Consider the following 11147-nt stretch of genomic DNA (forward strand, 5'->3'; position numbering starts at 1 on the left):
TAGAAGGGAAATGCGGGTGCAGTTGCCCTGATCCGTGACAGTGGGGAAAAATACATCTGCTGATCTCAAACCTATAAGCCTATCTCCCGTCTGCATGTACAGGCAGCTCAATGGGCGGTGAGTGAAACCTCTTGCTCTCCCCAGGACCACATTCATTTAGAGGCTCTTTTTACTGGTGGTAGGATCCTGGGTTCTAGGGGGCCGTGATCCCAGCTGGGGCAGGGACTGTCTCTCCCTGTGTGTCTGGGCAGCACCTGGCACAACGGGGCCGTGATCCCAGCTGGGGCGGAGACTGTCTCTCCCTGTGTGTCTGTGCAGCGCCCAGCACAACGGGGCCCTGATCTCAGCTGGTGCAGGGACTGACTCTCCCTGAGTGTCTGTGCAGCACCCGGCACAACGGGGCCCTGATCTCAGTTGGGGCAGGGACTGTCTCTCCCTGAGTGTCTGTGCAGCACCTAGTGTAACGGGGCCCTGATCTCAGCTGCAGTCTCTGGGTTATATTGTAACACAACTAGCTATTGTTATTAACAGATACATTTACAATGGGAGCAAAGTAGGTGCTCAGATATTACAGCCACAGGCACCTAGATCGATAGAATTCGTAGCAGCAAGAGGTGCTATGGGCTTGAGTGAGTGACAGGGACGCAGTCCCCAATGATCTTCATTCCCAGGTGCCTGTGCAAGGGGGAAAGTCTCACTGACACAGCTGAACAGCCCCCCACCCCCATAGCCGCCGTGGGAAGGGAACTATGTGGTAACCGCTACATGGAGGGTACGTCTCCAGTGGAGATCACATGGCTCAGATACTTAAAAGGAGCCTGTGGAGGTTGAATGTGGTGGGAGAAGCGCAGCCCACTTTAGCTTTACCCTTATCTGGCAGCAGTAGTAAGCTGTTATCCTTTGGGTGGCCCAATTGCTGGAGCGGGATGTAACACGCACTCTGCCAGTACACTGCATGCTCCTGGCCCAGGCTCGGGAAAAGGCTGGGCTGTTCAGGGCCGCCCGGGCCAAGTGGGGCAATTTGCCCCGGGCCTCACAGGGGCCCCCATGAAAATACAGTATTCTATAGTATTGCAACTTTTTTAATGGAAGGGGCCCCCGAAAATGCTTTGCCCCAGGCCCCCTCAATCCTCTGGGCAGCCCTGGGGCTGTTATCTCAGCCTGGGGGCGGGGGGCAGGTGGTCGTGGTGGACAAAGCAACGCAGCATGTGCTCTCAGTGTGACGCTATGTCAGCTATGATGCTTGGCCATGCGGGCAGGGGAGCAGCGAGTAGGGAGGTGATTTATCTGTGCCAGTGGTGTAGGGACTGTCAGGCATTGGACGCTATTAAGGCCGGGGGCGCAATGACTATGGGGATTGCCTGGCAACACATGCATTTAAAACACCCAGCTGGATGGGGAGAGGGTTCGGATGGGGCGATGCATGTTGCATTAGGTCTATCACACAACCCATTCCCGATGGATTTAAACGGAAAGTGCACAATTAAAATAACTGCCCTTGAGTGACAATCTCTTTTGCAGGTGGAGAGACAACAGTTCTGCTGCTGATTGGCCACAAGAGAACAGAAGACAGGCCACAAGCAACTAGAGATCCTGGTAAATATTTTTGTCTTGGTTAAGAGAGGTTTCAGAGTGACCTGGTGATGTGATTTGTAGAGGGACAAAAAAAGGGGGGTGGTGAACCCCTTTTTGATGAGCTAAAGGGCTGCAAAGGGTTTGGTATGTTTGTTTCATGCTTGTTTTTTTTTATTAGCCAGTCAGATCTTTTCTACCCTGGAAGGTTCTATGGCCAGCTGAAGAACTGGGGTAGTGAAAGGCCGTCAGACAATGGGTGATTAAACTGGGGAACTCACTGCCACAGGAAGTTATTGAGGTCAAAGACTAGAAAGGATTCAAGGAGGGATTGGATGTTTATATGGATAACAAGAATATCAGCAGTTAAATCAATTAATGATAAAGATTTTGGAAGGGATATAAACCCTCTCTCATTTCACCTCTCCTAGCCCTTGGAGTCTTCTAACCAGGCAAAGTGTGGACTGGCACAGTCTGCGTGGGTTGGAGATGCCAGGTATGTGGGAAGCCAGTCACTTGGAGACTTGGAAGGGAGAGAAGCAATGATGGTTGTATTAAAAACAGCTCTGTAGACATGGAGGGAGCGGGATGGGTGCTTGGGCATTTCACAGGGCGTTAGGCCCTGCGTGGAGCAGAAGGGAAGGTACTTGGCTGTAGAACGGACAATCTCTTTTGCCTCACAGTAAGTGGAGAGGTGATTGTCCACATGCTCTCTGTCCTGAGAGCGGTGGAAGATAGGATAACAGACACAAGTAAATAATTCTGTGGATTACAGTAGCAACCTAAGTTGAGCTCCGTTGTGCTGGGCGCTGCACAGACACACAGAGAGAGACAGGCCCTGCCCCAGCTGAGATCAGGGCCCCGTTGTGCCGGGTGCTGCACAGACACACAGTCCCTACCCCACAGAGCGTGAACAAAAAAAAATTGTCATTAAGATTCCAGCTGAAAAATTTTGACTTTACATCAAAAACTGAAAATTGTTGACCAAACCTGAAACATTTTGGGCCCCAAACTGCCAAAACTCAAAACTTTGTTTTCCAGTTTTCTAACAATCCCCCCGCCCCTTGCTCCCTCTGCCCCAAGTAAACCAGACACTGTGTGCAAGTTTTCATTTTGGCCAAAACCCCAAACCTTCGATTTTCCTTTGAGAAAAAGTTTGGATGGAAATTCCCCCCCCCCCCCCCGGTTTTGCATAGCTGAAACCCTGTAGAAGGTCTTGATTATCAGAAAGTGCTAAAAAATACACACACAACAGGCCACTTCAAGAGGTCTCCAAGTTGGATGTCCAAAAATTGAGGTTCCCCAAATAACTAGTCATTTTTCAAAGTCTTGGGCTTGAGCAATTAAACAGGAAGGGTGGCTGCTCCTGCTTTTAAATCTAGAAGTCCCAGGTTCAATCCTCATACATGATCCAACTGTGGATGCCTTTGAAAAATTGGCTAATTCATTATGTGCCTAAATGGGAGCTGAGCGATTGAAAATCTTGTCCCTGTAGTGACTTTATACCCTCTATAACAGGGCTGGTCAGAATTTGTCAATGGAACAGTCTGTGTTGGAAAATGAAGTTTCATTGAAATCAATACATTTCACAAAACACTCTCCATTTTGACAAATGTGATGTGAAAGTTTGAAAATGCTTTGTTTTGCCTTTATTGTTCTATTTTTTTGGTTTGGCTTTTATATTATAAGAATTTCAATATTAATTAGATAATATATTAATTTATTATACATAATATTAAAACATTATATGACATTTCAATATTATCAAAAGAAAACATGGGAAATATTGGTATTGACATTTCATCCCAATTCAGGATGATTTTTTTTAAAATACTAGAATTTCCCACGGAACAGAAATGCCTGTTTTTGAGCACTCCGCTCTTCTCAGACAAATCCTGGGCTGTCCTGGTAGCTCTCAACTAACTAAGGGAATGTCTACACTACAAAATTAGGTTGATTTTATAGAAATCAATTTTAGAAATCAATTTTATACAGTCAATTGCGTACGTACAGACTAAGCGTATTAAGTTGGCGGAGTGCGTCCTCACTACCGTGTCTTGCATCGACTTACAGAGTGATGGCCATGAAAACCATTCTCCCCATCAATGACCATATGGCCTCAAAGTTTCCAATCTTCAAAAGGTGTTTAGTAGAGCTGGCTGAATGTTTTTTCATTGAAAAGTGGCCTTTTAAAAATAAATACAGATTTTTCACAAAAAGTTATCCAAATTCATCATTCCTTGTGTTTTTATTTTCAAATTTTTGCCTTTTTTTTAATTAAAACCATTATCTAAAAGAACTGCAGGGGGGAGGTGCTGTGAGCTTACCAAAAACCCAATTCTTGTTGTTTTTTTTTCAATAATTTTAAAAACAGAAAAAAATATTTCAGTAATTGAAAATAAGTGACTTTTCAAACTCTTCCAAAATGAAAGTAACTTCAAAATTGTTTGCAAAACTAGTTGTTGACCATTCACCCACCCTTAGCATCTGGCCCTAGAAGATATGCAGGATGTTTAAAGCTGTGGCATTGGAACAGGAGACCAGTCAGTCTGTGAAGGTGAGGTGGTGAAATATACAGAGCTAGATTTAGCCTCTCCTGCCGAGAGGCATGTACTAATCATTACAGTTCTCACCGTATGGCTGCTACATTTTCTGCCTGTGATAATCTCCTTCAATATTGTTATTTTTCAGCTCTCAGCCTAAAGTGCATTCAAGATCAGAAGATTCCAATTGCTCTGTGTCTCATCATCGCAGTGCTGGTCTCCGTTATAATTGCACTGGCCGGTGAGTGCAGAGCCCTGACCCCCTGATCTCAGGGGCTAATTCTCAGTCACTCCTTTCGTGGCCTCATCACTAGACCACCCATTTCCCACAACCTCCTATCCCACAGTCTGACTCCTCCATTGAAGAAAAGTCTCTCCAGACTCTTTCCTTTTCTCCCACTTCAGAGAGAGAGGAAGGGCCTGGATCTCCAGCACCTACAGTGCCAAGCAATGCCCACAGTACAGGCTGGGCACTGGGCCCCCCCAGTGTGGACTGGGGTTGGGGAGCCTGGGGGTCAGGCAGAGGTTGAGGGGGATGTAGGGTGTGTGTCTCGGTTGGGTGGTCTGAGTCCCTTCTCTGGCAGGGACCCCCATTCAGACACAACTCCAGGAGCAGGACGATCTCTCACCACAGCGCTACCTGCTTATTTTCAGTGAGAACCCCCCAGGCTTGCCCACCCCCCATCGACGCCGCATGCCCGGACGGCTGGATCGGAAACCGAGGCAAATGCTACTTCTTCTCCGAGACAGAAGGAAACTGGACATCCAGTCAAAGCAACTGCTCTTCGCTCAGCACCTCCCTGGCTGTGATTGACTCCCAGCAGGACCTGGTGAGGGAGAGACGCTTGCGCGTTGCAAACACAGCTGAGGGTTCCAGGCAATTCTTCAGTGCGAGCCACTGACCCACACTGCTCAGGCGGTGCAAAGCAAGGGGATGCCGTCCCTGAACGGCCAGCGTTCGGGGAATCTCTGCTGTGTAGGTGGCATAGACCTTGTGAAGCAAGAGTTCTGCTAACCCCAGTGCATCATGGGCATGAGGTCATCCAGGGATACTAAGCCAGCGGCATAATTTAGAGCAACTGCCCTCACTTAGTTCTAGGCTCGGCCAAACTCAATTTTTATTCTGACAGAGAATATCAATATTTTTAAGCATTTTTTTAGATGATCAATTTACATTTTCGCAGTAATGGGGAAGTGGCGGGAGGCTCAGACAGTAGGGGGCGTCAGCAATACTTTAATGTCAGTAGAGTAGGGGTAGTCAATTTTGTCAGGGTCCATACGTCTTGGTCAAGGGCCAGACTCCAGAGAAAATAATAATAATCATTTAAAAAATTTCTGAGTACGTTCAAAAATATCTGGTAGCCTGGATGGGCCCGCAGACCGCGTGTTGACTACTCCTGCAGTAGAGGTTGAGATTAAAAAAATTGAAGCTTTTTGACCTTTAAGAGTCTGGCTTTGGGGAACTTGCAGATGTGAAAATAGCTCAGCTGAATGTGTTCACGGGCTAAAACCGCCCAAAATACTTCTCGTCAATTCCCGCGGGACAGACAGACAAGTTCTCCCACAGCCCACTATGGAGAATGCCCCAGAGGGTGCTAGGAACCCTAGAAAAGGATAGTACAGGCCCACAGAAGCTGCAGTTCTGACTTCCGTTCAGGCCTATGTATCGCCACAGGGACACACCAGCACCGTTCAGATGTCTGGGTTTCCACTCCACCACGATATATTTAACCTCACAACTCGAGGTGTGAGAATAATTGATTTGTTGGCCAAAACGAAAAATTCAAGGGGGGAAAACTTGGTTCATTTTGAACCGAAACTGAATTTGGGTGAGTTAACTCAACGAAATGAAAGACCACAAGACATTTAGTTCAGGGTCAAACTAAATATTTCCCATGTCAGTTCAAAACCGAAGGTCAAAACGAGTTAATTTCAAGATTTTCACAATGAATCATTTTCGACATCTTGGTTTTCAGTGTTTTTTGGCCAAAAACTATTCACCAAGTCCAACTTGATTATGGTATATAAATACCTTCATACCTAGTAAAGGGCCATTTAGCTTAGGGCTGAAAGTCATAACAAGAATGGCTGGGAGCGGAAGACAAATTCAAGTCAGAGATTAGGCACAAATGTTTCATGGCAGGGTTCTTAATCACTGGTACAAGCTACCGAAGGAAGCGACAGGTTCTCCGTCTCTTGAGGGCTTCAAATCCAGACCAGGTGCCTGGCTGGAAGATCTGCATTAGCCAAACACCAGTTATTGGTCTCAGGGTACGTCTACACTACGGGACTATTCCGAATTTGCATAAACCGGTTTTGTAAAACAGATTTTATAAAATCGAGTGCGCGCGGCCACACTAAGCACATTAATTCGGTGGTGTGCGTCCGCGGTCCGAGGCTAGCGTCGATTTCTGGAGCGTTGCACTGTGGGTAGCTATTCCCTAGCTATCCCATAGTTCCCGCAGCCTCCCCCGCCCCTTGCAATTTCCGGGTTGAGATCCCAGTGCCTGATGGGGCAAAAATCATTGTCGCGGGTGGTTCTGGGTAAATGTCGTCAGTCACTCCTTCCTCTGGGAAAGCAACGGCAGACAAGCATTTCGCGGCTTTTTTCCCTGGATTGCCCTGGCAGATGCCATAGCATGGCAATCATGGAGCCTGTTTTGCCTTTTGTGACTGTCACCGTATGTGTACTAGATGCCGCTGACAGAGGCGATTCAGCAGCGCTACACAGCAGCATGCTTTTGCTTTTGCATGACAGCAGAGATGGTTACCAACCATACTGTACCATCTACCAATCCATAAATTGGTAAAAAGATGATCATGGTTACCAGTCCTTTTGCACTGCGCCATCTGTTGCTGTCATAAGTGCCCCTGGCTGCTCTTAGCCAGGGGCGCAAAAGCCAAAATTGGGAATGACTCCCTGAGTCAATCCCTCCTTTATGGTATCAAAAAACAGAATCAGTCCTGCCTAGAATATGGACAAGTGTACTAGAGAACCACTGTATCATACAACCAGAGAGCACAGCTGCTCTGTGTCAGATCCTGCAGGAATGATGAGCTGTATGCTATTCACAGGGGGTGCTCCTGCAACAACCCCACCTGTTGATTCCGTTCTTCCCACAGCCTTCCTGGGCTACCATAGCAGTGTCCCCCCACTTGTGTGATGAAGTAATAAAGAATGCAGGAATAAGACACAGTGACTTGTTAGTGATAAATGAGTGGAAGGCAGCCTCCAGCTGCTATGATAGTCCAGACAGGACATGGAGGAGGGCCCAGCATCCTGCTGCTAGTCCAGGGGCAATTGAATCTTTTCTTTACACATGAAGGGTGGGGGCTGATGAAGCTCAGCCCCCTGTTGCTATGATGAAGACGGTTATCAACCATACTGCACCATCTACCATGAAAAATTAGGTGCACATGACATTGGGGGACCTGACAGATGCTAGTCGGCATGGTTACCAGTCCTTTTGCACTGCACCACGTGCCAAAAAGCTCATGATGATGAGGACGGATACCAGTCATATTGCACCATCAGCCACCCATAGCGGGGGAGGTGGGAGCAAGGATGTTGGTGTTGACTGCTGCAGCATTGCGTCTATCTGCAGCATTCAGTAAAGATAGGGTGACATGTTAAATAGTCACGAGAGGATGTTTTCCCTTTTACTTCCGGGGTGGGTGGGGGGGTGTACATTGCCGAGCTATGCCCTGAACCACCATGGACACTGTTTGTTTGACCCTAGAGGCACTTGGAGCTCAGCCAAGAATGCAAATGCTTTTCGGAGACTGCAGGAACTGTGGGATAGCTTGAGTCCTCCAGTCCATGAGCGTCCATTTGATTCTTTGGCTTTCCGTTACGCTTGTCACGCTGCAGTGCGCTGAGTCCCTGCTATGGCATCTGTCTGGAGAATTTTTAAAAATGATTCTGAATTTCGTCTTCTATAACGGCGCACTGATAGAACGGATTTGCCTGCCCTTACTGCGATCACATCCGCATGGTCCATGCTGGAGCTCTTTTTTTATTTTGATTTCGGACTGCATCGCCACCCGTGCTGATCGGAGCTCCACGCTGGGCAAACAGGAAATATTCAAAAGTTCGCGGGGCTTTTCCTGTCTACCTGACCACTGCATCCGAGTTCAGATTGCGGTCCAGAGCGGTCAGTGGTGCACTGTGGGATAGCTCCCGGAGGCCAATACCGTCGATTTGCGGCCACACTAACCCTAATCTGATATGGCAATTCCAATACTAGCGCTACTCCTCTCGTTAGGGAGGAGTACAGAAACCGGTTTAAAGAGCCCTTTATATCGATATAAAGGGCCTCTTGGTGTGGACGGGTGCAGCGTTAAATCGGTTTTATGCTCCTAAAACCGGTTTAAACGCGTAGTGTAGACCAGGCTTCAGTAGCAGGAGGAACTGGGTGAAAGGTGAAGGCCGGTGTTAGACAGAAGGTCGGACTGGAAGGTAGAAGGGTCCCTTCTGGCCCCAAACTCTATGAACCTATGAAATTTCTCCTGCTAAATTTGGGACAAGAGGGTAACTTTGAGGACACGCATCAGAGTTAAGTGGATACCAAAGCACATGCTTCTAAAGGGGAGAGCAGCGCCTGGGGAATCAAAGGTGGAGGGTAACTGAGGCCGGAGAATGAGGAGCATGGTAGATATTTTGCTTTGCTTTCCATAGGTTTTCATGCTGCGCTATAAAGGGCCCTCTCACCACTGGATTGGCCTACGGAAGGAGCAGAACCAGACCTGGAAATGGCCCAATGGAACCGAATTCAACAACATGTGCGTCCTTTTCTCTCCCTTCACTCTCTGGGGTACTGAGAACTGTAACAATCCCTTGGGCTTGGGTCATTAGCAGGAACAGAACCTTGGACCTCGGGATCTAAAAAGCAAAACCTTCTACTTACATCAGCTGAAGGGTTAAACCTACTAAGAAAGAGGTAGGCACAATTCTTACATGATATAGCCACTGAGGGGGACAGAGAGCAAGGTGACATCCGCATGGAGTATAGGAGGTTTAGAGATGAGCCCATAAGACATGACTCCCTCTAGAGGTGAGAGACTGCAGCTCCTATGTGGCCTCCAATTACAGAGAGGCGGGGCTAGACAGCTTGTGGGAGGAGCCACTTGATAGGCAAAGCTGGGACCTCACAAAGTACAGCCAGGTTACCATGCTTCTTCAAAAAAGAACTAAATTTCATGGAGGATAGATCCATCAATGGCTACTAGCCAGGATGGGCAGGAATGGTGTCCCTGGCCTCTGCCAGAAGCTGGGAATGGGAGACAGGGGATGGATCACTTGATGATTCCCTGTTCTGTTCATTCCCTCTGGGGCACCTGGCATTGGCCACTGTTGGAAGACAAGATACTGGGCTAGATGGACCTTTGGCCTGACCTAGTATGGCCACTGTTATGGTCTTATGTTCATGCCTTGGGGAGCGGGCTTATAGCTGGTGCTGGGGAAAATGGAATGAAACTGTGTGGGGATGAATTGGGGGCTGAAAGAGGAAATGAATGGGAAAGGCTGGGAGGTAGGAAGGACCTGAGAGATGTGGCAGGGAAGAAATGAGAGGGGAAGACTAGGAGACCGAGAGGATGGGGGACAGAGAATAGGAAAGGCGAAGCTGGGGGAACAACAAGGAAGCCACAGGTAAAGGGGAGACAGTATGGAGATCCTGTGCTCTGAAACCACAGTCCACGCTCCCTATGGACATCCTTAGACCCATGGAATCTCCCACCAAATTTTGAAACAGCTGCTAGTTGAGTGGTTTTCCCTTCCCACTTCCAGAGGTCAAACACGGTGCATCCCCATCAACCCATGGAAAGCCCTGCAAGAAATACCAAGGGGAAATCTCCTGCCCTTTATGGGACAGCGGCTTAGGGTCCCACTGCAGAGTGAGCCCCACAGCCACAAAAACAACTCACCAGCTGGTGGCCCCGTGTGGCTGGGTGCAGGGTGGCTGGGTCTTCACCATGGTCACCTCCTCCTGTTGGGTTGCCCACGTGGGTTTCCCATGGCCTAGCCCTCCAGGCTGGTTGTCCAAAAGGTTCAGTCCCCTTCCAGGGCATTGAAGTCTGGCTGTAAGTTGGGCAGTGCCCAAGTTGGCATCCCCCAGCTGGCCTCTTCAAGTCCCTTCGGCCAGCTCCCCCCAGGCCAGCAGCAAAGTCCTTCCAAATCAAACGGAACCGCAGTCTCCTTTCACAGAGCTGCAGGTCCCGTGGCTTCTATGGAACTCACGGTCTATACAGACAAGACAAAGAATAAAAGTGGAAACAACCTTGTCAGAGCAACAGAGCCAGGATTAGAAAGCAGGTCTCCTGAGCCGCAGACCCGACGGCTTCTCTGGATGGACTAGGGAATGCTTGTTGGTTTCATTTACAGTCCTCCTTCCTGCCTGATGCAGGTTTCCAGTGAGAGGGGAAGGGCAGTGCGCGTTCCTGAATGACGCCGGTGTCAGCAGCTCCAGATGCTACTCGGAGAGAGGGTTCATCTGCAGCCGGCCAGACTACTGCACTAGAAGGAAGCCAGGCGCCGCCAGAGGGGACACTGTCTAAGCTTAAGGGACCGCTGCAAACTCTTCAGTGATCAAAGAATTTCCACCATGGTCATTTGTAGGGGGCATCCTACCTCTGCAGCCATGGCTCTGCGCAGATGCCTGCAGAAAACCCAGTGACAAACACTAAACCTCCTGCAAGATGACTCCGTTGCCACGCTGGCTTTTAAACCCTTTTGGTTTTTAAAAAAAGGTGAACGTTGGGGTCCCCTTGATATAATTCTGTGACCTTCATAACGAACTCAGATTCTGAAGAATCTCAGCTTTTTTTTTTTTAATGTGTAAGTTTCTAGCCCTTGTGGTTTCGAAGAGAACTGTTCTAATACGAACAGAGCTTGAGTCTGCAAAGAGCCTGCAATGACTCAGAAAAGTGCCTTATCATCAGGGCTGGTGTAACCACTAGGCGAACTAGGCAGTTGCCTAGGGCACCAAGATTTGGGGCAGGGTCGGCTCCAGACCCCAGCGCGCCAAGCAGGCG

At 48.5% G+C, this 11147-nt stretch overlaps 1 pseudogene; it reads left to right on the top strand.

Moving 5' to 3' along the window:
- Positions 1–110: 110 nt before the first annotated feature.
- LOC123345890 lies at positions 111–11147 on the top strand (annotated as a pseudogene).

Source organism: Mauremys mutica, chromosome 12 (assembly GCF_020497125.1).
Source record: "Mauremys mutica isolate MM-2020 ecotype Southern chromosome 12, ASM2049712v1, whole genome shotgun sequence".
NCBI classification, from domain to species: Eukaryota; Metazoa; Chordata; order Testudines; family Geoemydidae; genus Mauremys; species Mauremys mutica.